Source organism: Arachis hypogaea, chromosome 13, assembly GCF_003086295.3.
Source record: "Arachis hypogaea cultivar Tifrunner chromosome 13, arahy.Tifrunner.gnm2.J5K5, whole genome shotgun sequence".
In the NCBI taxonomy this organism is placed as follows: domain Eukaryota; kingdom Viridiplantae; phylum Streptophyta; class Magnoliopsida; order Fabales; family Fabaceae; genus Arachis; species Arachis hypogaea.
In genome coordinates, this window is record NC_092048.1 from 77,426,130 (window position 1) to 77,453,943 (window position 27,814).

The 27,814-nt window shown below is 38.4% G+C and overlaps 2 non-coding genes across 2 annotated transcripts; both read left to right on the plus strand.

The window, feature by feature from the left end:
- The first annotated feature begins 10,989 nt into the window (after positions 1 to 10,989).
- LOC112738649 (small nucleolar RNA R71) lies at positions 10,990 to 11,097 on the plus strand. The gene has a single exon (XR_003169596.1). It is a non-coding gene; the product is annotated as a small nucleolar RNA R71 (small nucleolar RNA).
- A 13,714-nt stretch (positions 11,098 to 24,811) lies between these two features.
- On the plus strand, positions 24,812 to 24,918 carry LOC112738486 (small nucleolar RNA R71). The gene has a single exon (XR_003169444.1). It is a non-coding gene; the product is annotated as a small nucleolar RNA R71 (small nucleolar RNA).
- The last annotated feature ends 2,896 nt before the right edge of the window (positions 24,919 to 27,814 follow it).

A 27,814-nucleotide genomic window follows, 5' to 3' on the forward strand; every position in this document is an offset into this window, starting at 1 on the left:
CAGTTCATAATCTCTGCTATGGCAATCTTGAGTCAAGGCAACTTTAAAACTATCTTTCATTTTAGTTCTCTATCAAAGACTCAAGAAAATCATTTATTTTTAAATTCATTAAACACTTTTCAAAACATAACCTTTCATTAGAAGTTATCAAATAAAACTCTTTCTCAAGTTTACTAACTTCACAAAGATTCAAAAATCATCTCTCTTACTATTTAAATTCAAATATTATTATTTCACCAAATTTCTAAAAAGGTAATCCTTTATTTCAAGCCCAAAACATAACTCTTTCTATATTGAATCAAATTCAAAACATAATTTCTTTCTTAAATAATTCAAGTTCGAAACATAATTCCTTTCCTTGGTAAATTGAACTCAAAATGTTTTAATTCTTTTCTAAACTAAATAAAGCTCAAGTGATATAATTTTCCAAATTCAAAGCTTCTAAAATAACTTTTCAAATGAAACCTCAGATTTTTATAAAATTTCGACAGCACTTCCCCTAAAACTCGGACCTAGCCACCGTTACGGGTTCCCTCTTTCTCCACAAATCACCAATCCTTTTCCCAACAATTTTCAAACAGATAATTCTCAATCAATCAGACATTCACAATTCATAATATTTAACAAATCAATTATACTCCACAATTCCAACTAATCCATCAATCCAACTCCAATCTCATCAATTCATATTTACTTTTCACATATCATGGAATCCTTTCAAAATTAAACTCAATCAACTAGTAATCCCAAAAATCAGCCTTTCATAATTCTAATTATTTTAATGTCATTTACTCTTTAGCACAGTTACTATTTAGTTTTAAAAGTCAAATTTGAAGAGAATGATTTAGTAATCAAACTTCAATCTTTTAACTGTTCTCAAACTTAATTCTAATTAATTATAAATCAACTTTAGCAACCATCAAAGCCAATTCCAATCAGTCGTTGTCAGTATCACAGCCGTTCCGTTACATCAGATAACTAAAAAACAACAACAAGCACTTATTCTTAATAATCAGAATACAACCACAACTTAGCCAGAATTTATCTTACCAATTAATCAATCACTCACAGCAACAGAACCAGTCACAATCACAGCCTTAATCTAAACTCCATTCATCAATTATCAAAACGTCAGATTTTTAATAATTAGCTCAACATTTTTCAGCTTAATAAGTAACATTAAATAAATCATTCACAACCCCATTTCAACTAATTTCAACCCGTCACAAGTCTATTTCACAGCCATTCCAATATACCAAAATTCCAATTCAATATCAAACAATTCAAAATAACTCACTCAAGATCAAAATCTCAGTCAACTCATCACAAAAAAATCAGTAATTCAAAATACAATTCACAACCAAATTTCAACCAATTCAGCAATATCACATAAGATCAGAATTTCCAACAAATCCACTACCGTTACACTATATCCAATAACCAGCACATCATTCAATTCAATATAAATCCGTCAAAGATCAGAATTTCACCAGCTTTTGGCAACCAGCTCAACATAATCAAATAACAGGATTCTCAATAATTCCAAACAATTAGAAAATCGGTAATAGTTACAGCCTCAAATCAAAATCAATATCACCAGTTTAATCACCGTTCACAACCACATTTAATTCGAATCATAACTTAGAAAAATCACAATAGCTAACCATTCTCAAACACATTTCAAGTCATTCTTGTCAATTAAGAAATTCTTAACTATTATTAACCATTTGCACTTATCCAATAACTTTGTAGCCATTCTAAATTAAAAACGTTAAATCCCCTACCTCAGTTAGTCGAACCTTGCAAAAATCACTAAACGCAGATGCTCTATTAGCAGTTTCCAGCACCTATTTCCATGGCAGCAACAATGACAAGGTTAAACGCCTCCTCTCCTCTCCGATCTGGGATTCCAGAAGTAGCAGCCATTTTTAAACAGAGCCAGCAGCAACATGAGGTGGTCACGGCAGCAATCAGAAACGGTGAATTCAAAACAGATAAAATGAACAATACTAGTCATTCAAGGCTAACTCAAATTGAAATAAGAGCAAGAATGTCTTACAACAATTAGAAAGTAATAACAGAACGAAGAAGTAGCAGTACAAACGATTGCAGCAGCAAGCTCGGATGGTGGCAGGGCAACTTCCTCCTTCATCACGTGGCAGCGACGGTGGCAGAACAGCAACCCAACAGTAGCGGCTCCTCCCGTGCGTTCTCTTCCTCCATCACTCAGCGTTGGTGACGCGTCTCCATGGAACGGCTGCGACGACGGAGCACGAACGGCGACGGTGATGGAAGGTACAGCGACGCCTTCTTCCTTCCGCTCTGGGCTCGGGCTCGTCTTCCTCTCCTCGTTCCTTCCGCGAAGGTGTGGCTTTCCTCCGTGGCGAGCTCGCAGTAGACGCGACACTACTCTCCTCTGTTTCTCTCTTCCATCTCGGCGTGGGTGGTTGGCACGACGGCGACGCTCCTTGCGGCTCCACAAACGGCGACGATAACTCTGATGGTGATGGCGGTGGCTCCTCATGGTGGTCGCTCTCCTTTCGGTGATGTCAGCGGCGGAACGGGCTCGACGTGCACGGCGCAACGATGGGATGGACGGTGGCGGTACCCAGCCGGCGGCGCCACGCCCTTCTCCTTCTCTTCTTCCTCTCCATCTCTGCGTTTCTTTCTCTGTTTTGTGTATGTATTGTGGTTAGGAAGAAAAGGGGGTGGAGGTTGCATTCAGAGGCTGAGGAAAGTGAAACATTAGGGTTAGGGTTTCTTTGATTTGGGAATTAGGGTTTCTGATTCAATTTGGGAATTAGGGTTAGAAATTAGGGATTTTATAAAGTAATATGGATAGATATGAATAGATATTTTGATAAAATTGAAGGGTAGAGTAATTTTAAAATCAAATATACTTTATTAAAAATATTTAGGAACATTATTTATCAACATATTGCTAAGTTCAATCAATTATTTCTAATTTACATTATAAAATGAACAAGTTAATTATATTTTGTAAAGTACAATTTAAATTCAAATATCAATTTTCTAGATTAAATCATACAAATCTCTATTATTTTTCTATCTCTGAAACTTTAATTTTAATTTATAAAATAATTAATTATAATAAAAATTGTACATAAATATTAATTGACTTAAACTTAAAGTATTTATAAATATGAATCTAATCATTTCTAATAAAATAATTTCTAGGAGTTCAAATTAATAACATAATTCATTCAAAATAGAATTTATTTAAATTAAATTATACAATTCTTCTTATTTTTCAATTATCAAAATTATAATTTCAATTATACCAAAGATCCAATAAAGATTATATAAAAATTCTAATTAGTTTAAACTCCAATTATCATGAAACTCTATTTAATTACCTCTAGCTAAATAATTTTCTTAAAACATAATTGTCAACAAATATAATAAATTATAAATAACTAATCATTTGATTTTCAAAAACCAGGGTTGTTACACAGTCAAGTGTGCATGCGCACAAGCGTGTGTGCGTGCACACAAGAAGGAATTAGCATGTGTGCGTGCGTACAACCCTCTGTGCGTACGCACAGGTGAACATTCAGCAAAGTGTGCGTATGCACACATCTGTGCGTACAGATGAATCCATATTTGATGATGATTTTTGGTTGAAATTGAATGGATTCCATCATATAAACTTGCACTTATTCCACTAAATAGCATGCATTTGAACTTTCCTCCTAAATTGTTCTTGATTATGAAAACATGCTCTTTTGTGCCTAATTTGATTAATTTCATTCCAATTAACTTCCATTGGATGCCTTGATGTTATTTGTTAGTGATTTCAGAGGTATAAGGCAGGAATGGCATGGAGAAAAAGAAAGAAGAGCATCCAAAGTGGAGGAAGCATGAAGAATCAATGATGAAGAGCTCAGCCTAGTGTGCATGCGCACAGACATGCGTACGTACGCACAGCCATCGAATTAGTGTCACGCGTGCGTGTGAGCTGTGTCGCGCGTCCATTCAAGCATCACCTAGTGTGCGTGCGCACAACCTCCTGTTCGTACGCACGGGTCGAGATTTTTTGCAGAGTGTGCAGACGCACACGTCTGTGCGTCCGCACACGTGGACGTACATGCCTTCATTAAAATAGCACGTAACTCGCAATTTTGATAGATTTGAGGCCCATTTTTGAAGCCATTTAGCTCATATGGAAGGGAGAATGAAGACCATAGGATAGCATAACATTAGAATAGCTTAGGAGTAGTGGTAGATAGTTTTTAGTGTAGTTTTTCTTTAAGTTTTCATCATCTTCTCTACTAGGATTTATACTAGGGTTTTTGCATTCAAGTGCATTTCAACTTTGATCTTGGATTTTGCTAATTCCCATTGTAAGTTGGTACGCGGAATCGTGATTACACTTTAATTATGTAAAGTTCATTGCTCTTTCTTTCCCTGGAAATGGCGCCAAAAACATGATGCCAAAACCACGGTTCACAACTCCGTGTAACTGACCAGCAAGTGCACTGGGTCGTCCAAGTAATACCTTACGTGAGTAAGGGTCGAATCCCACGGAGATTGTTGGTATGGAGCAAGCTATGGTCACCTTGTAAATCTCAGTTAAGTTGACTCATATGGGCTACAATATATTATGTAAATAAAACATAAAATAAGGATGGAAATACTTATGTAATTCATTGGTGAGAATTTCAGATAAGCGAATGGAGATGCTTTCGTTCCTCTGAACCTCTGCTTTCCTGCTATCTTCATCCAATCAGTCTTACTCCTTTCCATGGCTGGATTTATGTGATACATCACCACTGTCAATGGCTACTTTCGGTCATCTCTCGGGAAAATGATCCAATGCCCTGTCACGGCACGGCTAATCGTCTGGAGGCATCACCCTTGTCAATGGCTTCATCTTATCCTCTCAGTGAAAATGGTCAACGCACCCTGTCACGGCACGGCTATTCATCTGTCGGTTCTCGATCATGCTGGAATAGGATTTACTATCCTTTTGCGTCTGTCACTAACGCCCTGCAATCGCGAGTTTGGAGCTTGTCACAGTCATTCATTCATTGAATCCTACTCGGAATACCACAGACAAGGTTTAGACTTTCCGGATTCTCTTGAATGCCGCCATCATTCTAGCTTACGCCACGAAGATTCTGATTAAGAGATCTAAGAGATACTCATTCAGTCGAAGGTAGAACGGAAGTGGTTGTCAGGCACGCGTTCATAGGGAATGATGATGATTGTCACGTTCATCACATTCAGATTAAAGTACGAATGAATGTCTTAGAAGCGAAATAAGATGAATTGAATAGAAAACAATAGTACTTTGCATTAATCTTTGAGGAACAGCAGAGCTCCACACCGTAATCTATGAAGTGTAGAAACTCTACCGTGAAAATACATAAGTGAAAGGTCCAGGCATGGCCGAGATAGCCAGCCCCCAAAACGTGATCAAAGGATCATAAGGTAATCCAAAGATGGTCAAAAAGACGTCTAATACAATAGTGAAAGGTCCTATTTATAATAAACTAGCTACTAGGGTTTACAGAAGTAAGTAATTGATGCATAAATCCACTTCCGGGGCCCACTTGGTGTGTGCTTGGGCTGAGCTTGAGTGTTGCACGTGTAGAGGTCCTTCTTGGAGTTGAACGCCAGCTTTTGTGCCAGTTTGGGCGTTCAACTCTGGTTTTGGCTCCTTTTCTGGCGTTGGACGCCAGATTTGGGTAGAAAGCTGGCGTTGAACGCCAGTTTACGTCCTTTATTCTTGGCCAAAGTATGGACTATTATATATTGCTGGAAAGCCCTGGATGTCGACTTTCCAACGCAATTGGAAGCGCATGATTTCGAGTTCTGTAGCTCCAGAAAATCCACTTTGAGTGCAGGGAGGTCAGAATCCAACAGCATCAGCAGTCCTTCTTCATCCTCTGAATCTGATTTCTGCTCAAGTCCCTCAATTTCAGTCAGAAAATACCTGAAATCACAAAAAAACACACAATCTCATAGTAAAGTCTAGAAATGTGAATTTAACATAAAAACTAATGAAAACATCCCTAAAAGTAACTAGATCCTACTAAAAACATACTAAAAACAATGTCAAAAAGCGTATAAATTATCCGCTCATCACAACACCAAACTTAAATTGTTGCTTGTCCCCAAGCAACTGAAAATCAAATAGGATAAAAAGAAGAGAATATACTATAAATTCCAAACTATCAATGAAACATAGCTTCAATCAAATGAGCGGGACTTATAGCTTTTTGCCTCTTGAATAGTTTTGGCATCTCACTTTATCCATTGAGGTTCAGAATGATTGGCATCTATATGAACTCAGAGTTCAGATAGTGTTATTGATTCTCCTAGTTCAGTATGATGATTCTTGAACACAGCTATTTCATGAGTCTTGGCCGTGGCCCTAAGCACTTTGTTTTCCAGTATTACCACCAGATACATAAATGCCACAGACACATAATTGGGTGAACCTTTTCAGATTGTGACTCAGCTTTGCTAAAGTCCCCAATTAGAGGTGTCCAGGGTTCTTAAGCACACTCTTTTTTTGCTTTGGACCTTGACTTTAACCGCTCAGTCTCAAGTTTTCACTTGACACCTACACACCACAAGCACATGGTTAGGGACAGCTTGGTTTAGCCGCTTAGACCAGGATTTTATTCCTTTAGGCCCTCCTATCCACTGATGCTCAAAGCCTTGGGATCCTTTTTATTTGCCCTTGCCTTTTGGTTTTAAGGGTTATTGGCTTTTTGCTCTTGCCTCTTGGTTTTAAGAGCTTTGGCTTTTTCTGCTTGCTTTTTCTTTTTTTTTTTTCTATATTTTTTTTCGCCTATTTTTTTTTCTGCAAGCTTTGTTCTTTGCTGCTTTTTCTTGCTTCAAGAATCATTTTTATGATTTTTCAGATTATCAAATAACATGTCTCCTAGTCATCATTCTTTCAAGAGCCAACATATTTAACATTCTCAAACAACAACTTCAAAAGACATATGCACTGTTCAAGCATACATTCAGAAAACAAGAAGCATTGTCACCACATCAATATAGTTAAGCTAAGTTCAAGGATAAATTCGAAACTCATGTACTTTTTGCTCTTTTGAATTAAGACATTTTTCATTTAAGAGAGGTGATGGATTCATAGGACATTCATAACTTTAAGACAAAGTTACTAACTACTAATGATCATGTAATAAAGACACAAACATAGATAAGCATAGAAAATGAAAAACAGAAGAAATAAGAACAAGGAATGAATCCACCTTAGTGATGGTGGCGTTTCCTTCTTGAGGAACCAATGATGTCCTTGAGCTCTTCTATGTCTCTTCCTTGTCTTTGTTGCTCCTCCCTCATTGCTTTTTGATCTTCTCTAATTTCATGGAGCATGATGGAGTGCTCTTGATGTTCAACCCTTAGTTGTCCCATATTGGAACTCAATTCTCCTAGGGAGGTGTTAATTTTCTCCCAATAGTTTTGTGGAGGAAAGTGCATTTGAGGCATCTTCGGGATCTCATGGTGATGAGCTTCATATGCCTCTTGAGCTCCATGAGTGGGCTCTCTTGCTTGCTCCATCTTTTTCTTAGTGATGGGCTTGTCCTCTTTGATGAGGATATCTCCCTCTATATCAATCCCAGCCGAATTGCATAGGTGGCAAATGAGGTGAGGAAAGGCTAACCTTGCCATGGTGGAGGACTTGTCAGCCACCTTGTGGAGTTCTTGAGGTATAATCTCATGAACTTCCACCTCTTCTCTAATCATGATGCTATGGATCATGATGGCCCGGTCTATAGTGGGAATGATTGAGCATTGAATGAACTCCAACCACCCTCTAACTACAGGCTTGAGGTCCAATCTTCTTAGTTGAACCGGCTTGCCTTTGGAGTCAATCTTCCATTGATTTCCTTCTACACATATGTCCATAAGGACTTGGTCCAACCTTTGATTAAAGTTGACCCTTCTAGTGTAGGGGCGTTCATCTTCTTGCATCATGGGCAAGTTAAACGCCAACCTCACATTCTCCGGACTAAAATCTAAGTATTTGCCCTGAACCATTGTAACATAGTTCTTTGGATCCGGGTTCTTACTTTGATCATGGTTCTTGGTGATCCATGCATTGGCGTAGAACTCTTGAACCATTAGGATGCCGACTTGTTGGATAGGATTTGTTAGAACTTCCCAACCTCTTCTTTGAATTTTATGTCGGATCTCCGGATGCTCATTTCTTTTGAGTTTGAAAGGGACCTCGGGGATCACCTTCTTCTTGGCCACAACATCATAGAAGTGGTCTTGATGGGCTTTGGAGATGAACCTTTCCATCTCCCATGACTCGGATGTGGAAGCTTTTGTCTTCCCTTTCCCCTTTCTAGAGGATTCTCCGGTCTTAGGTGCCATCAATGGTAATGGAAAAACAAAAAGCTTATGCTTTTACCACACCAAACTTAGAATTTTGCTCGCCCTCGAGCAATAAAAGAAAGAATAGATGAAGAAGAAGAAGAAATGGAGGAGAGGGAGAGTGGGGAGTGTTTCGTCCAAGAAGGGTGTAGAGGGGTGTGTTGTGTGAATTTGATGAAGAATGGAGGGTTTTATATAAGGGAGGGAGGGGGGAAAGGTTTCGGCCATATGGGTGGGTTTGGGTGGGAAATTGGTTTTGAATTTTTGAAGGTAGGTGGAGTTTATGAGGTAGGTTTATGGGGAAGAGTGGATGGATGTGAGTGGTGAAGAGGTGATGGGGAAGAGAGTTTGAGGTGATTGGTGAAGGGTTTTTGGGGAAGAGTGTTTATGGGGTTGTGTGAAAGAAAGTGGTGAGAAGAAGTGAGTGGAGGTAGGTGGGGATCCTGTGGGGTCCACAGATCCTGAGTGGATCCTGTGGGGTCCACAGATCCTGAGGTGTTCAAGGATTTACATCCCTGCACCCATTAGGCATGTAAAAATGCCTTTGCACACAACTCTGGGCGTTCAGCGCCAGGTTGGTGCCCATTTTGGGCGTTCAACGTCCATTTGTGTGCCATTTCTGGCGTTGAACGCCAGAACCATGCCTGTTCTGGCGTTCAGCGCCCAGAAGCTGCCCATTTTGGGCGTTCAGCGCCAGAACCATGCTCTGTTCTGGCGCTGAACGCCAAACAGATGCTCCTCCAAGGTGTGACTTTTCTTCTGCTGTTTTTGATTCTGTTTTCAATTTTTCTATTTATTTTGTGACTCCACATGATCATGAACCTATAAAACCTGAAAAACAAAAACAAAATTAGATAAATAAACATTGGGTTACCTCCCAACAAGCGCTTCTTTAATGTCAATAGCTTGACAGTGGGCTCTCATGGAGCCTTACAGATGTTCAGAGCATTGTTGAAACTCTCCAACACCAAACTTAGAGTTTGGATATGGGAGTTCAACACCAAACTTAGAGTTTGGTTGTGGCCTCCCAACACCAAACTTAGAGTTTGACTGTGGGGGCTTGGGTTGACTCTGCTTTGAGAGAAGCTTTTCATGCTTCCTCTCCATGGTTGCAGAGGGAGATCCTTGAGTTTTAAACACAAGGGAGTCCTCATTCCATTGAAGGACTATTTCACCTCTGTCAACATCAATCACAGCTCTTGCTGTGGCCAGGAAAGGTCTTCCTAGGATGATGGATTCATCCTTTTCCTTTCCAGTATCCAGGACTATGAAATCAGCAGGGATGTAAAGGCCTTCAACCTTTACTAATACGTCCTCTACTTGTCCATATGCCTGTTTTCTTGAACTGTCTGCCATCTCTAATGAGATTTTAGCAGCTTGCACCCCATAGATTCCCAGTTTCTCTATTACAGAGAGGGGCATGAGGTTTATTCCTGAGCCAAGGTCACACAGAGCCTTAAAGATCAAGGTGCCTATGGTGCAGGGTATTATGAACTTTCCAGGATCCTGTCTCTTCTGAGGCAATGTCAGTTGATCCAGATCACTTAGTTCATTGATGAACAAGGGAGGTTCAACTTCCCAAGTATCAATGCCAAATAATTTGGCATTCAGCTTCATGATTGCACCAAGAAACTTGGCAGTTTGCTCTTCAGTAACATGCTCATTCTCTTCAGAAGAGGAATACTCATCAGAGCTCATGAAGGGCATAAGGAGGTTCAATGGAATCTCTATGGTATGAGCCTCAGAGTCCTTTGGTTCCTCAGAGGGAAGCTCCTTATTGATCACTGGACGTCCCAGGAGGTCTTCCTCCTTGGGATTCACGTCCTCTCCTCTCCTCACAGGTTCGGCCATGGTGCTTATGTCAATGGCCTTGCACTCTCCTTTTGGATTCTCTTCTGTATTGCTTGGGAGAGTACTGGGAGGGATTTCAGTGATCCTTTTACTCAGCTGGCCCACTTGTGCTTCCAAATTTCTAATGGAAGATCTTGTTTCATTCATGAAACTTACAGTAGCCTTAGACAGATCAGAGACTAAGTTTGCCAAATTAGAAGTATTTTGTTCAGAGTTCTCTGTCTGTTGCTGAGTGGATGATGGAAAAGGTTTATTATTGCTAAACCTGTTTCTTCCACCATTATTAAAGCCTTGTTGAGGCTTTTGATCCTTCCATGAGAAATTTGGATGATTTCTCCATGATGAGTTATAGGTGTTTCCATAAGGTTCACCTAAATAATTTACCTCTTCTATTGCAGGGTTCTCAGGATCATAAGCTTCTTCTTCAGAAGATGCCTCTTGAGTACTGTTGGATGCAGCTTGCATTCCATTCAGACTCTGAGAGATCATATTGACTTGCTGAGTCAATATTTTATTCTGAGCCAATATGGCATTCAGAGTATCAACTTCAAGAACTCCCTTCTTCATAGGCGTCCCATTACTCACGGGATTCCTCTCAGAAGTGTACATGAACTGGTTATTAGCAACCATGTCAATGAGTTCTTGAGCTTCTGCAGGCGTTTTCTTTAGGTGAATGGATCCACCTGCAGAAGTGTCCAGTGACATCTTTGATAGCTCAGATAAACCATCATAGAATATGTCTAGGATGGTCCATTCTGAAAGCATGTCAGAAGGACACTTTTTGGTCAACTGTTTGTATCTTTCCCAAGCTTCATAGATGGATTCACCTTCTTTCTGTCTGAAGGTTTGAACATCAGCTCTAAGCTTGCTCAGCTTTTGAGGAGGAAAGTACTTGGCTAAGAAAGCCGTGACCAGCTTATCCCAAGAGTTCAGGCTGTCTTTGGGTTGAGAATCCAACCATAATCTAGCTCTGTCTCTTACAGCAAAAGGGAAAAGCATGAGCCTGTAGACTTCAGGATCTACTCCATTAGTCTTAACAGTATCACATATTTGCAAGAATTTAGTTATGAACTGAAAAGGATCTTCAGATGGAAGTCCATGAAACTTGCAGTTCTGCTGCATTAGAGAAACTAATTGAGGTTTCAGCTCAAAGTTGTCTGCTCCAATGGCAGGAATGGAGATGCTTCTTCCATGTAAATTGGAATTAGGTGCAGTAAAGTCACCAAGCATCTTCCTTACATTATTATTATTTTCGGCTGCCATCTCCTCTTCCTGTTCGAAAATTTCTGAAAGGTTATCTCTTGATTGTTGTAATTTAGCTTCTCTTAGTTTTCTCTTCAGAGTCCTTTCAGGTTCTGGATCTGCTTCCACAAGAATGTTCTTATCCTTGCTCCTGCTCATATGACAAAGAAGAGGGCACAGAAAAATAATAATAATAATAGAGATCCTTTATACCACAGTATAGGGATCCCTTTGTGAGTGGAAGAAGAGGGGGAGACAAAGAATGTAATATAATGGAAGAAACACAACTGTGAGGAGGGTTGAGATGTGAGATGAGATGTTAGTAGATGAATAAATAAATAGAATAAGATGAGAGAGAAGGTATTTTCGAAAATAATTTTTGAAAAAGAGTTAGTGATTTTCGAAAATGGTTTTTGAAAAATGTTAGTATTTTTTGAAAATTTTTAAAATCAAAAATAAAAATAAGAATAATTAGTTAATTAAAAAGAAATTTTTGAAAAAGAGGGAAGATATTTTCGAAAATTAGAGAGAGAGAGTTAGTTAGGTAGTTTTGAAAAAGTTAAGAAACAAACAAAAAGTTAGTTAGTTAGTTGAAACAAATTTTTGAAAAGATAAGAAGTTAGGAGGTTAGAAAAGATATTTTGAAACCAACTTTTTGAAAAAGGTAAGATAAGAAGATATTTTAGAAATTAATTTTGAAAAAGATTTGATTTTTAAAATCTCAATTAATGACTTGATTCATAAGAAATCACAAGATATGATTCTAGAACTTTAAGTTTGAATCTTTCTTAACAAGCAAGTAACAAACTTCAAATTTTTGAATCAAAACATTAATTGATTATGTTATTTTCGAAAATTTGATATAAAAATAAGAAAAAGATTTTTGAAAAAGATTTTTGGAATTTTCGAAAATAACTAAGAATTTTGAAAAAGATTTGATTTTTGGAAAAAGATTTTTGAAAAGATAGGATTTTCAAATTGAAAATTTGATTTGACTCATGAAAACAACTAGATTTTTTTTTTTAAAATTTTTGAAAAAGTCAACTCAAATTTTCGAATTTATGAGAGAGAAAAAGGGAAAGATATATTTTTTTTTTTGAATTTTTAATGAGGAGAGAGAAGAAATTAAAAACATCATTTCCATGTTTTTCTCTTTTATTTTTGAATCAAAAAAAGGAATGCATGCAAGAACACTATGAATGTCAAGATGAACACCAAGAACACTATGAAGATCATGATGAACATCAAGAACACAATTTTGAAAAATTTTTAATGCAAAGAAAACATGCAAGACACCAAACTTAGAATTCTTTAATGCTTAAACACTAAGAATTCAAGAATGCATATGAAAAACAACATACAACACAAAACAAAAAATCATCAAGATCAAACAAGAAGACTCACCAAGAACAACTTGAAGATCATGAAGAACACTATGAATGCATGAAATTTTTGAAAAATGCAAGATGCATATGCAAGTGACACCAAAATTATGATATGACTTAAGACTCAAACAAGAAACAGAAAAATATTTTTGATTTTTATGATTTTCTAATTTTTTTTGGATTTTTTTTTCGAAAATTAATTGAAAAAGGAAAATAAGGATTCCAAAATTTTTAATATGAATTCCAGGAATCTTGCATTCTTAGTCCAAAGCTTCAGTCCAGGAATTAGACATGGCTCACTAGCCAGCCAAGCTTTCAATGAAAGCTCCGGTCCAAAACACTAGACATGGCCAATGGCCAGCCAAGCTTCAGCATGTAATTCAGACATGACATGCCTGACATACCCTACAGTCATATAACAGCTGATGGTTGGAAGCCTCAGTCCAAAAGAATTTAGACATGGCTTTACAGCCAGCCAGGCTTCACATGCTTCATGAAACACTAGAATTCATTCTTAAAATTTTTGAATCTAAAATTTTTTTCGAAAACAGCTGAGAAAATTTTGAAATATTTTTGAAAAATTTTTGAAAAGAAAACAAAAAGAAAATTACCTAATCTGAGCAACAGGATGAACCGTTAGTTGTTCAAACTCAAACAATCCCCGGCAACGGCGCCAAAAACTTGGTACGCGGAATCATGATTACACTTTAATTATGTAAAGTTCATTGCTCTTTCTTTCCCTGGAAATGGCGCCAAAACATGATGCCAAACTCCGTGTAACTGACCAGCAAGTGCACTGGGTCGTCCAAGTAATACCTTACGTGAGTAAGGATCGAATCCCACGGAGATTGTTGGTATGGAGCAAGCTATGGTCACCTTGTAAATCTCAGTTAAGTTGACTCATATGGGCTACAATATATTATGTAAATAAAACATAAAGTAAGGATAGAAATACTTATGTAATTCATTGGTGAGAATTTCAGATAAGCGAATGGAGATGCTTTCGTTCCTCTGAACCTCTGCTTTCCTGCTATCTTCATCCAATCAGTCTTACTCCTTTCCATGGCTGGCTTTATGTGATACATCACCACTGTCAATGGCTACTTTCGGTCATCTCTCGGGAAAATGATCCAATGCCCTGTCACGGCACGGCTAATCGTCTGGAGGCATCACCCTTGTCAATGGCTTCATCTTATCCTCTCAGTGAAAATGGTCAACGCACCCTGTCACGGCACGGCTATTCATCTGTCGGTTCTCGATCATGCTGGAATAGGATTTACTATCCTTTTGCGTCTGTCACTAACGCCCTGCAATCGCGAGTTTGGAGCTCGTCACAGTCATTCATTCATTGAATCCTACTCGGAATACCACAGACAAGGTCTAGACTTTCCGGATTCTCTTGAATGCCGCCATCATTCTAGCTTACGCCACGAAGATTCTGATTATGAGATCTAAGAGATACTCATTTAGTCGAAGGTAGACCGGAAGTGGTTGTCAGGCACGCGTTCATAGGGAATGATGATGATTGTCACGTTCATCACATTCAGATTGAAGTACGACTGAATATCTTAGAAGCGAAATAAGATGAATTGAATAGAAAACAGTAGTACTTTGCATTAATCTTTGAGGAACAGCAGAGCTCCACACCTTAATCTATGGAGTGTAGAAACTCTACCGTGAAAATACATAAGTGAAAGGTCCAGGCATGGCCGAGATAGCCAGCCCCCAAAACGTGATCAAAGGATCATAAGGTAATCCAAAGATGGTCAAAAAGACGACTAATACAATAGTGAAAGGTCCTATTTATAATAAACTAGCTACTAGGGTTTACAGAAGTAAGTAATTGATGCATAAATCCACTTCTGGGGCCCACTTGGTGTGTGCTTGGCCTGAGCTTGAGTGTTGCACGTGTAGAGGTTCTTCTTGGAGTTGAACGCCAGCTTTTGTGCCAGTTTGGGCGTTCAACTCTGGTTTTGGCTCCTTTTCTGGCGCTGGACGCTAGATTTGGGCAGAAAGCTGGCGTTGAATGCCAGTTTACGTCGTCTATTCTTGGCCAAAGTATGGACTATTATATATTGCTAGAAAGCCCTGGATGTCTACTTTCCAACGCAATTGAAAGCGTGCCATTTCGAGTTCTGTAGCTCCAGAAAATCTACTTTGAGTGCAGGGAGGTCAGAATCCAACAGCATCAACAGTCCTTCTTCAACCACTGAATCTGATTTCTGCTCAAGTCCCTCAATTTCAGTCAAAAAATACCTGAAATCACAGAAAAACACACAATCTCATAGTAAAGTCCAGAAATGTGAATTTAACATAAAAACTAATGAAAACATCCCTAAAAGTAACTAGATCCTACTAAAAACATACTAAAAACAATGTCAAAAAGCGTATAAATTATCCGCTCATCATAAGTATCTCTTGCTGTTACTCTTTATAGTTACATTGTTCTTACACTTTCTTATAATTCAAGTTATAGTACAATTTCACTTCTCCTTTGCAATTTCCATTTCTTGTTGATGAAATTGATGATTGATGATTGTTACATGCTTTCTTGAGTCTTCATTATTGATTGAGATCATTTGTTGCTTTTGGTTTCAAGCTTTTTCTCATTTTTCCCATGTTTAAGTTTTTTGCCCACCAAGTGTTTGACAAAATGTCAAGCATGATTTTGGGCTAGTTTTCTATCTCTTGGCTTGGAAAAAGTGAGCAATTGGGTTCCTAGAGTTGGAATGTCCAACATTTAGTGTCAATTTTGGATTGTTAATCGTTCTTGTTCCCACTAACGTTATGTTGTTGCTAAGTTAATTAGCAAGTAATTTAGGATTTGTGGGTTAAGAACATTTATGCTCATTTAACTTTCTTTCCGATGTAAGAGTTGATCAAATGAGATTGATCCATTCTAGTTGGGATGGTTGTGGTTCCAACAAGGAAAGAACCCTTAGCTCACTCCAAGCCAAGATGCCCTTTATGCTTCAATTCCTTTATACACATTTACATTAGTTCCTTTTACACTTTACTTGTCTATATTGCATGGTTACTTCATTAATTCCTTTATTAGTTCATTTATTACAATTTTTCATGTTCTTTCATTGCTTTATATGTTTATCTCTTCATTGCAAACCCCACGATCCTCACAACCAAGATTGCACACTCATTGGTCTCAAGTGTCCTTGGGAGACTGCCCGGGAATTGAAATTCCTGGAATTGAATTGGTTTTGAATTGTGACATATCTTTAGATTAAACATTTGATGTGGTGGATTGATCGTTGGTCTAGGCTATACCTTCAACGATAAGATTCTAATTTGTGAAAACCTAGATTGACGGTGAATCCGGCCGGCATCAAATTTGGCGCCGTTGCCGGGGAGTCACTTCAAGTGCAATGAGTGCTAAAATTTTGGTTGTTGTGAATATGTAAATAGTGTGAATATTTGGTTCTTGTTTGCTACCTGGTACTAATTTTTAGATATTGTTCCTATCTAGCTAGTCTTGGTAGTTGTTAATTGTTAGGTTGGTTTATGTTTATTTGTCTATTCTTGTTTTGCTTTTCATAATTGCTTGCTTCTATTGCTTCCTCAGTTGAATGACACAATCGCTTCCAGACCCGAGCTTGGCCCCTTTTGATCCGAAAATAGAAAGAACTTTAACTCATATTAGGCAAGCTCGGTGCCGGCTAGCGTTCAGGAATAGTAAATCGAGCTTGCTTGAAGAGCACTCCAATTCACTATCACCATCAATCCTTGACCATTATTCATCAATCAATGAGGAAACCTTATATTCATCTGTGGGGAGTGCTGAAATCTCTGTGAGTGACTCAGGTGACGACACCATGGCGGATCCACCTCGTAGAATCACATTAAGGGAAGCCGGAGCTCCTGACATTAACTTGCAACCAATACAAATCCGGTATCCAGCTTTGGATCCAAATTTTGAGCTTAAGACCGGCACAATCAACTTGCTCCCCAAGTACAATGGACTACTGATTCACTCAAAAATTGTGTCTCAACAATTTCCTACCTGCAAGTGCACCATGTTTATCGTCAAGTAAAAAACTCACTGTAGAGTGGGGTCGAATCCCACAGGGATTGGTTGGTTGATCAATGTTAATTGGAGAATTGTTCTAGTTGAGCGAAATCAGAATTGAAATTGGGATTGCAGAAAGTAAAATTGGCAAAAAACTTAGATTGCAAGAAATTAAATGACAGAAATTAAATTACTGGAAATAAAATAACGAAAGCTTAAATTGCAAGAAATTAAATGGGAATGGGGATTAAGCATGAAATTAAAGAAGCTGAATATAAAAGAATGGGTAAGATCAGAGTAGGGGATTCATTGGGTTTTAGGAGATATTGAATTCTCCGGATCCAATCATTTTCACCTCTTCCTCAATCAATGCATTCATTTACATTGCTTGGCAATCTTAGATGATTGGATCCCAATGTCTTGGCTCACCAATCTCTTTAAGCATGAACAATTGCCCAATGTCTTGATTTAATTTCTCATGGGAAGAGTTGAAGTTCGGTCACTGATTATACCACACAAACTCATAGATCAAAGTATTGGTAGGATTAAATGTCACAATATCCATCCAACCCCCAATCTAATCCAATGTGAGAAAGCAATTCTAGCATGAATTCTTCATCCCTCTCTCAAGGATCCGAAGAATTCCAATTATGGATAGCTTCTTTGTCGAGACAACTATCCAATTGAATTAAGACCGAAAGCTTTCTAACAACAATCAAGAGAAAAGAAAGGAGAAGAAGATGAAAACTACTATTGATCCATTGAATTACAATAGAGCTCCCTAACCCAATTAAAGGGGTTTAGTTATTCATAGCTCTCAAAATAGAAAATGGAAGTGAAAGATACATTGCAGAATTGCCAAAAATTTAAACTGGCAGAGTGTTCCCAACTAAAGTAAAAAAAAATAAAAGTAAAAGTCCCTTCAAACTTAAATTCTAAACTATTTATACACTTTCTTCCATTGATCTTCAATCACTGAATTGGGATTTTGCCTTGATGGAATTGGGTTGAAGTTGCTCCAATTGGTCTCCCTTGCTGTTGAGAAGAGATCTGTTTGAATTGCAAAGTCATGGTGCTCAAGTTGGAGTCAACGTTTGATGGCCAACGTTAACTCAAATGCCTTTCTTAAAAACCAGATATACTTGCTGTCATTGGCGTTTGACTCAACGTTGGAGTGCCAACGTTCTTCTACCCACGCGTACGCGTGCCTTGCACATTTGCGCCATTGGGGTCAGAATGCGCATTCACGCGTGGATGCAAAATTCCCATTTTTCAGTTTTAAACACATTTAGAAGATGTTGGCCTTAGCATTGGAATGGCAACATTCCCTCTAACGTTGGCTTATCCACGTGTGCGCGTACTGTATGCGTGCGCGTGGATTCTCAAAAGTCCAGTCTGCGCGTATGCGCCATAGACACGTGTGCGTTGTTGTGCGTTTTCAAATTCAGAATTTTGAGATCACATTTGCGCACGTTGGCCACCAACATTTGAGGTAGCGTTTGAGGTCCAACGTTGCCCATCCATGCGTATGCATCCACTACGCGTGCACGTGGATTGCCAGAATTTCCAATCCACGCGTACGCGTACTGTACGCGTGCGCGTCGCTACAGATTTTCAAAATCTCCAGAAAGCTCATTTATTCACAACGTTGGTGGTAATGTTGGATTTCCAACGTTCCCTCCAATGTGGGCACCAGCAGATTATGCAAAATCTTGCTCTGCTTCTTTCTCAACATTTGAGGCAACATTGGTGGTCCAACTTTGCCACCAACATTGCTACTCCTTTATCTTCTCCATGCTCATTCTTCAACTTCCTTCAATGCTTTCCTTCACCTATCATCAACCAATACATGCATCAAAGCTTTGCTAAAGTCATGAGAATTCTCATCATTCTTAGCACACAAGTATTTATAACATAATTCTCATGAAATTGCATCAAATTAACTATGCTTAGATGAATCTAGGCATACATGAATTTCTACCCCAATTTCTTACTTAAAAATTGAGAAAGTGCATAAAACCTATTAGAAACAAAGAAAAAGGCTAGTGAAACTAGCCTAAGATTCCCTGGCATCACAACACCAAACTTAAATCTTGCTTGTCCCTACGCAAGCACTGAATTATTGAGATGAAAGAATGAAACAGGAAGTGATGTTCATATCAGCAAGTCATTATTAGTAGTTTATGGGGTTTTATGCAGACAATGCAGTAACTCACTTCTTATTGATTCTTAGGAATAGAATGTCTTCTTTAAGCATCAACTAACATACTGCTATGACCTCTCTTATTTTTCACTCATCCTTGGTAATTGCTTTTCTTTTTTTTTCTTTTTTGTATACTTATTCTTTAATTCTAGCAGCTCAGTGTCATGTGTTGTAGCAACTTCTTAGCTTATTTGTACTCAACACATATTCACTACAAACTCTTGGCTCACAATTCTTCTTAAGATAGTGGTGCCCAGCACCTCTTTGGGTTACTAAATGCCTTGTAACTAAGTTGCTCTTGATAATGGATTTTCGGTTGATAATCCTGGGTTAGTTAACCCAAGTTACCAAGTGTTAAGGCACTCCATAGAACCTAATCATCCAAGCAGATCCTAGTACAAAGACACCACAAGCATATGTCCTAAGGTCCAAGCTATTGGTGTCTAGCCTTATTCTTTGCTTTCTTCTATTTTTGTTGCCACTTTTGGCTTTTCTTTTTCTTTCTTTCTATTTGTTTTTCTTTCATCCAAGGACTTTTATTTGCTAAGATTCATAGACATCATGCTAGTTTACACTAAAAAGGGAGATAGTTTATCCTTTTATTCATTATAAGTGAGCAACTACACAATCAGACATATATACCACCACTTACTGTTATTTCACTTCCTTGCAAAAAAGAACTATTCCACTTCTGTTCAATCATTTCTTTTATTCAAATTGAAAAGACTCAGGGGACAAAACAACCATTTAAACTAGTGAAAGTGAAAATACACACATATAGACTAGCACACTTATTGCAAAGTTAAACACCACAGAATGCAAAACAATTTAAACTAAAAGTTAACTATTAACTAAAACAAACATGTTCTTTCTTTATTGAATAGAATGACCAAGGAGCAAGTCCACCTTTCATTTTTTATCCTGTTTGTCTTTCTTCTTCTTCTCGCTTGCTCACTTAGTAGTTTCTCCCTTGCCTTTTCCCTTTAACTTTGTCCAGAATCCAGCTTTCTTCATTGTCTCTTCCACACTGTCTTCAAGGCGTATTGCTTTGTCTACTTCTATGTCACTTCTTTCCTTGAAGTATTGATCATAAATTGGAAATGCTGGGTTCAGACTATGTAGATGTTCCGTAATGTAGTTGAGCTTGATCTGAGAATTTATGTTGTAATAAGCTTGAACTTTATATCTTGCATCCTGAAGAGTCGTGAATTCCTTGAAAGCTCTCATATTATCAACTTGAAGTTGGACAAGATGGTTGAAAGATTCTTGAAATTGTGAAGCTGTTCTCTTTGCAGAACTAGAGATCTTGACGCAAAATCTCTCTGCTGACTCATCATTCTCAACTGAAACTCCTCTTATCTCTCTTGAGCTCTCATGTATTGTGAATGGACTTCTTCTTGTTTCTCTTGAACTTTCATGTACTATTTGGATAGCCTTTCAATTGCTTCTTGCATCCGGTACATGTCCATGTTGGTTTGTGATTAGAATTGTTGCTCTTCTTCTTGTTCTTCTTCTTGTTCTTCTTCTTGTTCTTCTTCTTGTTCTTCTTCCTCCCGTGGTTCCTTTCTCCTTCGCCTCCTTTGTGGTCTTCGACTTTGTTGTGCCTCTGTGACATTCATCATCCTTTCGAGGGTCATAGGCATGCCAGGATGCAGCCATGTTGGGTTTTCATCCTCCAGTGGCACTCTGGCCTTCATGCATAACCGCATAATGGTGCTTGGGTAATAGAGCCAAGCTTCAGCAGAATTTTTCTCTACAACCTTTTGAATATCATTTGAAATGATCTCGTGAACTTTTATCTCTCCTCCCACCATTATACAGTATAGCATGACAGCCTTTTGCTTGTTAACTTCCGAGGTGTTCACTATGCCTAGAATTAATCTCTTTATAAGTTCATACCAACCTTTTGCTTCAGGGATGAGATCTCCCCTTTTCAAGAACTTGTGCCCTCCTTGATTGTCCCTCTACCAGTCAGTATTCACCACACAGATATCACTAGAGATTTTATCATAATCTGGGTTCCCATTCACTCTTTCTTGGTACCCTAGCTCATCAAAATGTGCTGCCCTTAGTCCTAAGACCTTCATAATGGTCTTCGGACTAAAGTCTACTTCCACACCTCATACATAACTCTTGTACGTTGGGGCTTCGATCATATCTAGCCTTGCAGTGTTAGCATAAAATTCTCTTAGGATGTTTGCATTAATCCTGGTGATCGGTGAGGTCAGCTCTTCCCATTTTCTCTTTCTGATCTTGGCTCTTATTTCTAGGCATCCATCCTCAGGTAGCTAGAAAGAGATTTCTGGATATATCTTTTTATCATTCATCCACCCAAGTTGCATTTGGTGGATCCATGATCTGAACTTCCATCGATCATAGTCATTTTCACTTGCTTCAGTAATAGGTTCATTTCCTCTCCTTCTTTTGAAACTTAAAGAAGATGCCATATCTTCCTTGATGGTTACCCAAGTAGGGGTTGAAGGTTTATGAAGAGGGATGGCTAGTGTGATGCACTCTCGGTGGATAAGTGGTTTGAAGACAAGGTAGTATTATAGAAGCAAGTGAACAAAGATGCTTTGTTGCACAAAGAACACGGTTGTTGAGTCTTGGTTTTAGAGAATACAAGAGCTGATTTTTTAGAGTACAAGAAGTGTAAAAACTTTAGTCCTGAGGCTTGGTCAAAGTGAAGCTATTTATAGCAAACTTTAATGAAGATTGGATGGTCAGGATGTTCCTTGAAAGGTTTAGAATGAATGTTTTGCATGTAAAGATTAATGAGGACAAAAGTCGCCTCTTCATTAAGCATGTGGGGTCGGTCTTCTAAGGGCTTCTTCCAAGGATGAGTATATTTTTATCCTTACGAAGCAACCTTCCAAGCCATGTGATCTACTTTTGTCATCATGCTAGCTTTACCATTCATTGTCTTGTCCCTTTCATCAAGCTATTCTCTGCATACCTATCCATCATGTTAAAACAAAGAAAAGAATTACAATAGGTGGCGGTAAATACATGGCAAGCAATGCTTAAATTTAAAATTAAAACTTTGACCAGTATTCTTCATGATTGTTCATCCAGCCGTGACTCCTTTTGTGCTCTTATATAGTCTTGGAGGACACCAAACTTAGTGTTTGGCTATATGGTTCAAAGTGTTACTTCCTCCAAGTAATGTCATTGAAACTCAAAGGGATTAGTGTCACCGTGGGTTGAACATCATGAGAATTACTTTATTTTTCTATTTCTAAACATGAACTAAAATTTATAAACATGGTTGCACTTTCATGAATTTCAAGACTCAAAGGAAATTTGACTCTCATGACTTGTTCTTACAATACATGGAACACCAAACTTAATGTTTGGCTATATACCCCAAGAAAACTCCTTGACACATGTCAAAATGGCAATATGACCATCATTTTTGAAAGGTATCTTAGTGTGCCTGTAGGCACAACAAACTTAGAATTGGATCATATGCTTCACAATGTCATGGTTAGTTGTCAAATATGTCTATGAGAGCTTGAATTTATGTTAGAGCAACAATTATTATTCCTACTGAAGCATTAAAAACAAGAAAACTAAATCATGGGCTACCTCCCATGGAGCGCTTCTTTAACGTCATTAGCTTGACAGTTGGTTTACTGTTAGGGCGGATTGTAATGCCTCAAATCTTCTCCCCTCACAGTGAAGCTTTCTCCACTTGATTCCTTGATGATTTCTACATGTTCTAAGGAAAGGACCTTTTGACTGTGAACACTTGGGGTAACTGAGATGGAAGTGTCGGAAGCTGTGTTGAGATTAATGGATGGTGGGCTAATATCACCTTGTTTCCAGGAAAAAAATATTCTGTAGGAATTTTCTTATTTCTCCATCCTCTTGGCAATTTCTTCACAACTCTTTTCTCTTCTTCCAGTAGTGCTCCAGTGATTATTGTATCAGGGAGTTCCTCGTTAGCTGCTCTTCCCCACTCTTGTGGCTTCAGTTCTTTCTTGAGTTCTCTTGGTTGCTGTATCTCTTAAAATTCTTGTTTGTTCAGCAAGGACTGTTTTAGGGGTTCAGCTGCTAATTCACTGTTGCTTTTCTTTGTGCACATGTTGCTGTGATCATCAACATGGAAGGTGAGATGTTCATAATGTATTCTCAGAATTAACTCTCCTTGTTCCACATCTATCAACGCTCTAGCAGTGGCTAGAAATGGTCTCCCCAGAATAATGGGATGGAGGTAACTTTCCTCCATCTCCAGAACAACAAAGTCAGTAGGGAAGAAGTAGTTTCCTACTTTCACCAATACATTTTCGACTACTCCTTCGACCTACTTCTGAGTTTTATCTGCCAATTGGATGATTACATCCGTGGATCTCAGCTCATTGATTTGCAACTTCTTCATATGAGATAGAGGCATCACATTTATGCTAGCTCCTAGATCAAAAAATCTTTTGTCAATTTTTGTCTCTCCTATGGCACAGGAAATATGAAAGCTCCCTGAATCTTTTTTCTTCAGGAGTACGTCTTTCTTGATGAGGGCACTACATTCCTTGTTCATTGTTACTATTTGTCCCCCTTTTAAGGTTCCTTTCTTGGTCAGTAGCTCTTTCATACACTTGATGTATGTAGGCATTTGTTGGAGAGTTTTGATAAAAGGGATGTTGGCACGGAGAGATGCAAACATATCTAGGAATCTTGAATATGACCTTTCTTTCTCCCCTCCCCTGAGTCGCTGAGGAAATGGTGCCTTTGGCACATAAGGTTCCGGAATTTCCTTCCTTGTTGATTCTTTTCTTTGTACAGACCCAGTTCCTTGTTCCTTTTTCTCCAAGTTGCTCTGGGAACTTTCTTGGCTATCCTCTGTTGGCTAGCTGGTATCTTCTTCCAGGATTTCTTCATTTGCAAGAGTAACTGGCTTACACTCTTCCCATCTCACATTCTTTAGTTCCCCTCTTGGATTTTTCTCAGTATCACTTGGAAAACTATCAGTGGACTTCGGAATCTGCTGTGAAAGATGTACTACCTGAGATTCGAGATTCTTAATAACCTCCCCTTGGATTTTTATGCTACCTCTCACTTCTTCCTTGAATTTTTTCATGTCTTTAGACTCATTGCAAAGATTTGCAAGCATAGCTTCCATTTTGGACATTCTGTCATCATCATGTGGTGATGGTTGGTTGAAATTGGGGTGTTGAGAGTGGTTATTGTGGCATTGGTATGGTGGCTGTGAATAAGTATTTTACGTGGTCTGGTATGGTTTTTGGTTGGAGTGTTAGTGAGTAGAGTAGTTATACTGGTTTAGTTCCCCTGCCCAAAGTTTGGGTGGTTCCTCCAACCAGAGTTATATGTTTTAGAATATGGATCCTAAGCTTGCCTTGATGAATTTCCTAGATAATTAGCTTCCTCCCAGTTAACTCCTTCTTCTGTGTCCAACTCTTCTTGAGGTGATGGATGAGTGTGGATAGCTGCAGCCTGATTCTTCTATATTTTCTTGGTCAATTCAGCAAGTTGCTTGGTGATCATCTTATTCTGGGCCAAGATTGTATCCATATGGTTTAATTCCAAGACTCCCCTGTTGTTGCTTCTGTCTGAGGCATAAAAATACTCATTGTCAGCCACTATCTCTATAACATCAATGGCTTCTTCAATGGTCTTCTTCTTATTAAGGGAACCTCCAGATGAGTGGTCTACAGCTTTCTTTGATTCACAATTCAGCCCTTCATAAAAGATATGAAGTTGCACCCACTCATTAAACATATCAGGGGGAATTTTCTTGTCAAATCCTTGAACCTCTCCCATGCTTCATAAATAGTTTCACCATCCTGCTGTCTGAATGTCTGTACTTCAGTTCTCAGCCTGTTTACTTTTTGTAGAGGGTAGAACCCTGTTAAGAATCTATTCACTACATCTTCCCAGGTTGTCAAGCTTTCCTTGGGAAATGATTCTAGCCATTTTGATGCTTTGTCCCTCAAAGAAAATGGAAACAGTAGCAATCTATAGGTGTCAAGGGGAACACCATTAGATTTAACTGTGTCACATATCCTTTGGAATTTAGTGAGATGCTCATTAGGGTCCTCTTGGGCATTTCCTCCAAAAGAACAGTTGTTTTGCATAAGAGTTATGAGCTGAGGCTTCAATTCGAAATTATTAGCATGGATAGTTGGCTTTTGAATGCTACTACCATAGTTTCCTGAGTTTAGATTGATGTAGGAGCCCAGAACTCTCCTCTCTTGTCCCACAGGGTTGGTTGCACCTCTTCTGGCATGATTATTCACCTCTCCTTCATGATGGTTTTCCATATCATCCTCCATGGTTATATCTAAGTATTCCTCCTCTTCTTATGCACAAACAACCCTTTTTCCTCTTGCTTCCCTCCTTAATCTCAGGAAGGTTCATTCCGGTTTACTATCAAAGGAGGTTGAAACCTCTCTTCTACCTGTCATATAATGAACAAGTATAAGAAATAGCAAATGCAGAGTCCACTAAAATAGAGTATAGTTAGCTTGGTTAGACCAATTTATCAAATAGTTAGTGGGTTAGCTTGCTGGAAAGTAAGAGAATAAAGAAAATCAAAGAAAAACAACTAAAACTGCAGAAAAACGAAAATGAACAGCTGAAATTAAAATTTCAATTAATCGAAAGAAAAGAAAAGTGCTCAATCTAGTTATCCTCCAATTTAGTAATTGTCAATACAAAACCAATCCCCAGCAACGGCACCATAAACTTGATTCACTCAAAAAGTGTCTCTCAATAATTTCCTATCGGCAAGTGCACTGGTTTGTCGTCAAGTAAGAACTCACTGTAGAGTGAGGTCGAATTCCACAGGGATTGGTTGGTTGATCAATGTTAATTGGAGAATTATTCTAGTTAAGCAAAATCAGAATTGAAATTGGGATTGCAGAAAGTAAAATTGGCAGGAAACTTAGATTGTAAGAAATTAAATGACAGAAATTAAATTGCTGGAAATTAAATAACGGAAGCTTAAATTGTAAGAAATTAAATGCGAATGGGGATTAAGCATGAAATTAAAGAAGCTGAATATAAAAGAATGGGTAAGATCAGAGTAGGGGATTCATTGGGTTTTAGGAGATATTAAATTCTCCGGATCAAATCATTTTCGCCTCTTCCTCAATCAATGCATTCATTGACATTTCTTGGCAATCTTAGATGATTGGATCCCAAAGTCTTGGCTCACCAATCTCTCTAAGCATGAACAATTACCCAATGTCTTGATTTAATTGCTCATAGGAAGAGTTGAAGTTCGGTCACTGATTATACCACACAAATTCATAGATCAAAGTATTGGTAGGAATAAATGTCACAATATCCATCCAACCCCTAATCCAATCCAATATGAGAAAGCAATTCTAGCATAAATTCTTCATCCCTCTCTCAAGGATCTGAAGAATTCCAATTATGGATAGCTTCTCTGTCGAGACAACTATCCAATTGAATTAAGATCGAAAGATTTCTAACAACAATCAAGAGAAAAGAAAGAAGAAGAAGATGAAAACTACTATTGATCCATTGCATTACAATAGAGCTCCCTAACCCAATGAAAGGGGTTTAGTTGTTCATAGCTCTCAAAATGGAAAATGGAATTGAAAGATACATTGCAGAATTGCCGAAAATTTAAACTGGCAGAGTGTTCCTAGTTAAAGTAAAAAAAAAGTAAAAGTCCCTTCTAACTTAAATTCTAAGCTATTTATACACTTTTTTCCATTGATCTTCAATCTCTGAAATGGGCTTTTAGCCTTGATGGAATTGGGTTGAAGTTGCTCTAATTGGTCTCCCTTGCTGTTGAGAAGAGATCTGTTTGAATTGCAAAGTTCTGGTGCTCAAGTTGGAGTCAATGTTTGATGGCCAACGTTGACTCAAATGCCTTTCTTAAAAACCAGATATACTTGCTGTCATTAGCATTTGACTCAATGTTGCAGTGCTAACGTTCTTCTACCCACTCGTACGCGTGCCTTGCGCGTTTGCGGCCTTGGGGTCAGAATGTGCATCCATGCGTGCGCGTGTTGTACGTGTGCGCGTAGATGCAAAATTCTCATCTTTCAGTTTTAAACACATTTAGAAGACGTTAGCTTTAGCGTTGGACTGGCAACGTTCCCTCCAACGTTGGCCTATCCACATGTGCGTGTGCTGTATGCGTGTGCGTTGATTCTCGAAAGTCAAGTCTACGCGTATGTGCCATAGAGACCTAACCCTAAAGTCAAGTTGGAGTCGTTGCGCGTTTTCAAATTCAGAATTTTGAGATCACATTCGTGCACGTTGGCCACCAACGTTTGAGGTAGCGTTTGCAGTCCAACGTTGCCCATCCACACGTTTGCGTCAACTACGCGTGTGCGTGGATTGCCAGAATTTCCAATCCATGCGTACACGTACTGTACGCGTGCACGTCGCTACAGATTTTTAAAATCTCCAGAAAGCTCATTTATTCACAACGTTGGGGGTAACGTTGGATTGCCAACGTTCCCTCCAATGTGGGCACCAGCAGATTATGTAGAATCTTGCTCTGCTTCTTTCTCAACGTTTGAGGCAACGCTGGTGGTCCAACTTTGCCACCAACGTTGCTACTCCTTCATCTTCTCCATGCTCCTTCTTCAACTTCCTTCTATGCTTTCTTTCACCTATCATCAACCAATACATGCATAAAAATTTTGCTAAGGTCATGAGATTTCTCATCATTCTTAGCACACAAGTATTTATAAAATAATTCTCATAAAATTGCATCAAATTAACTATAGTTAG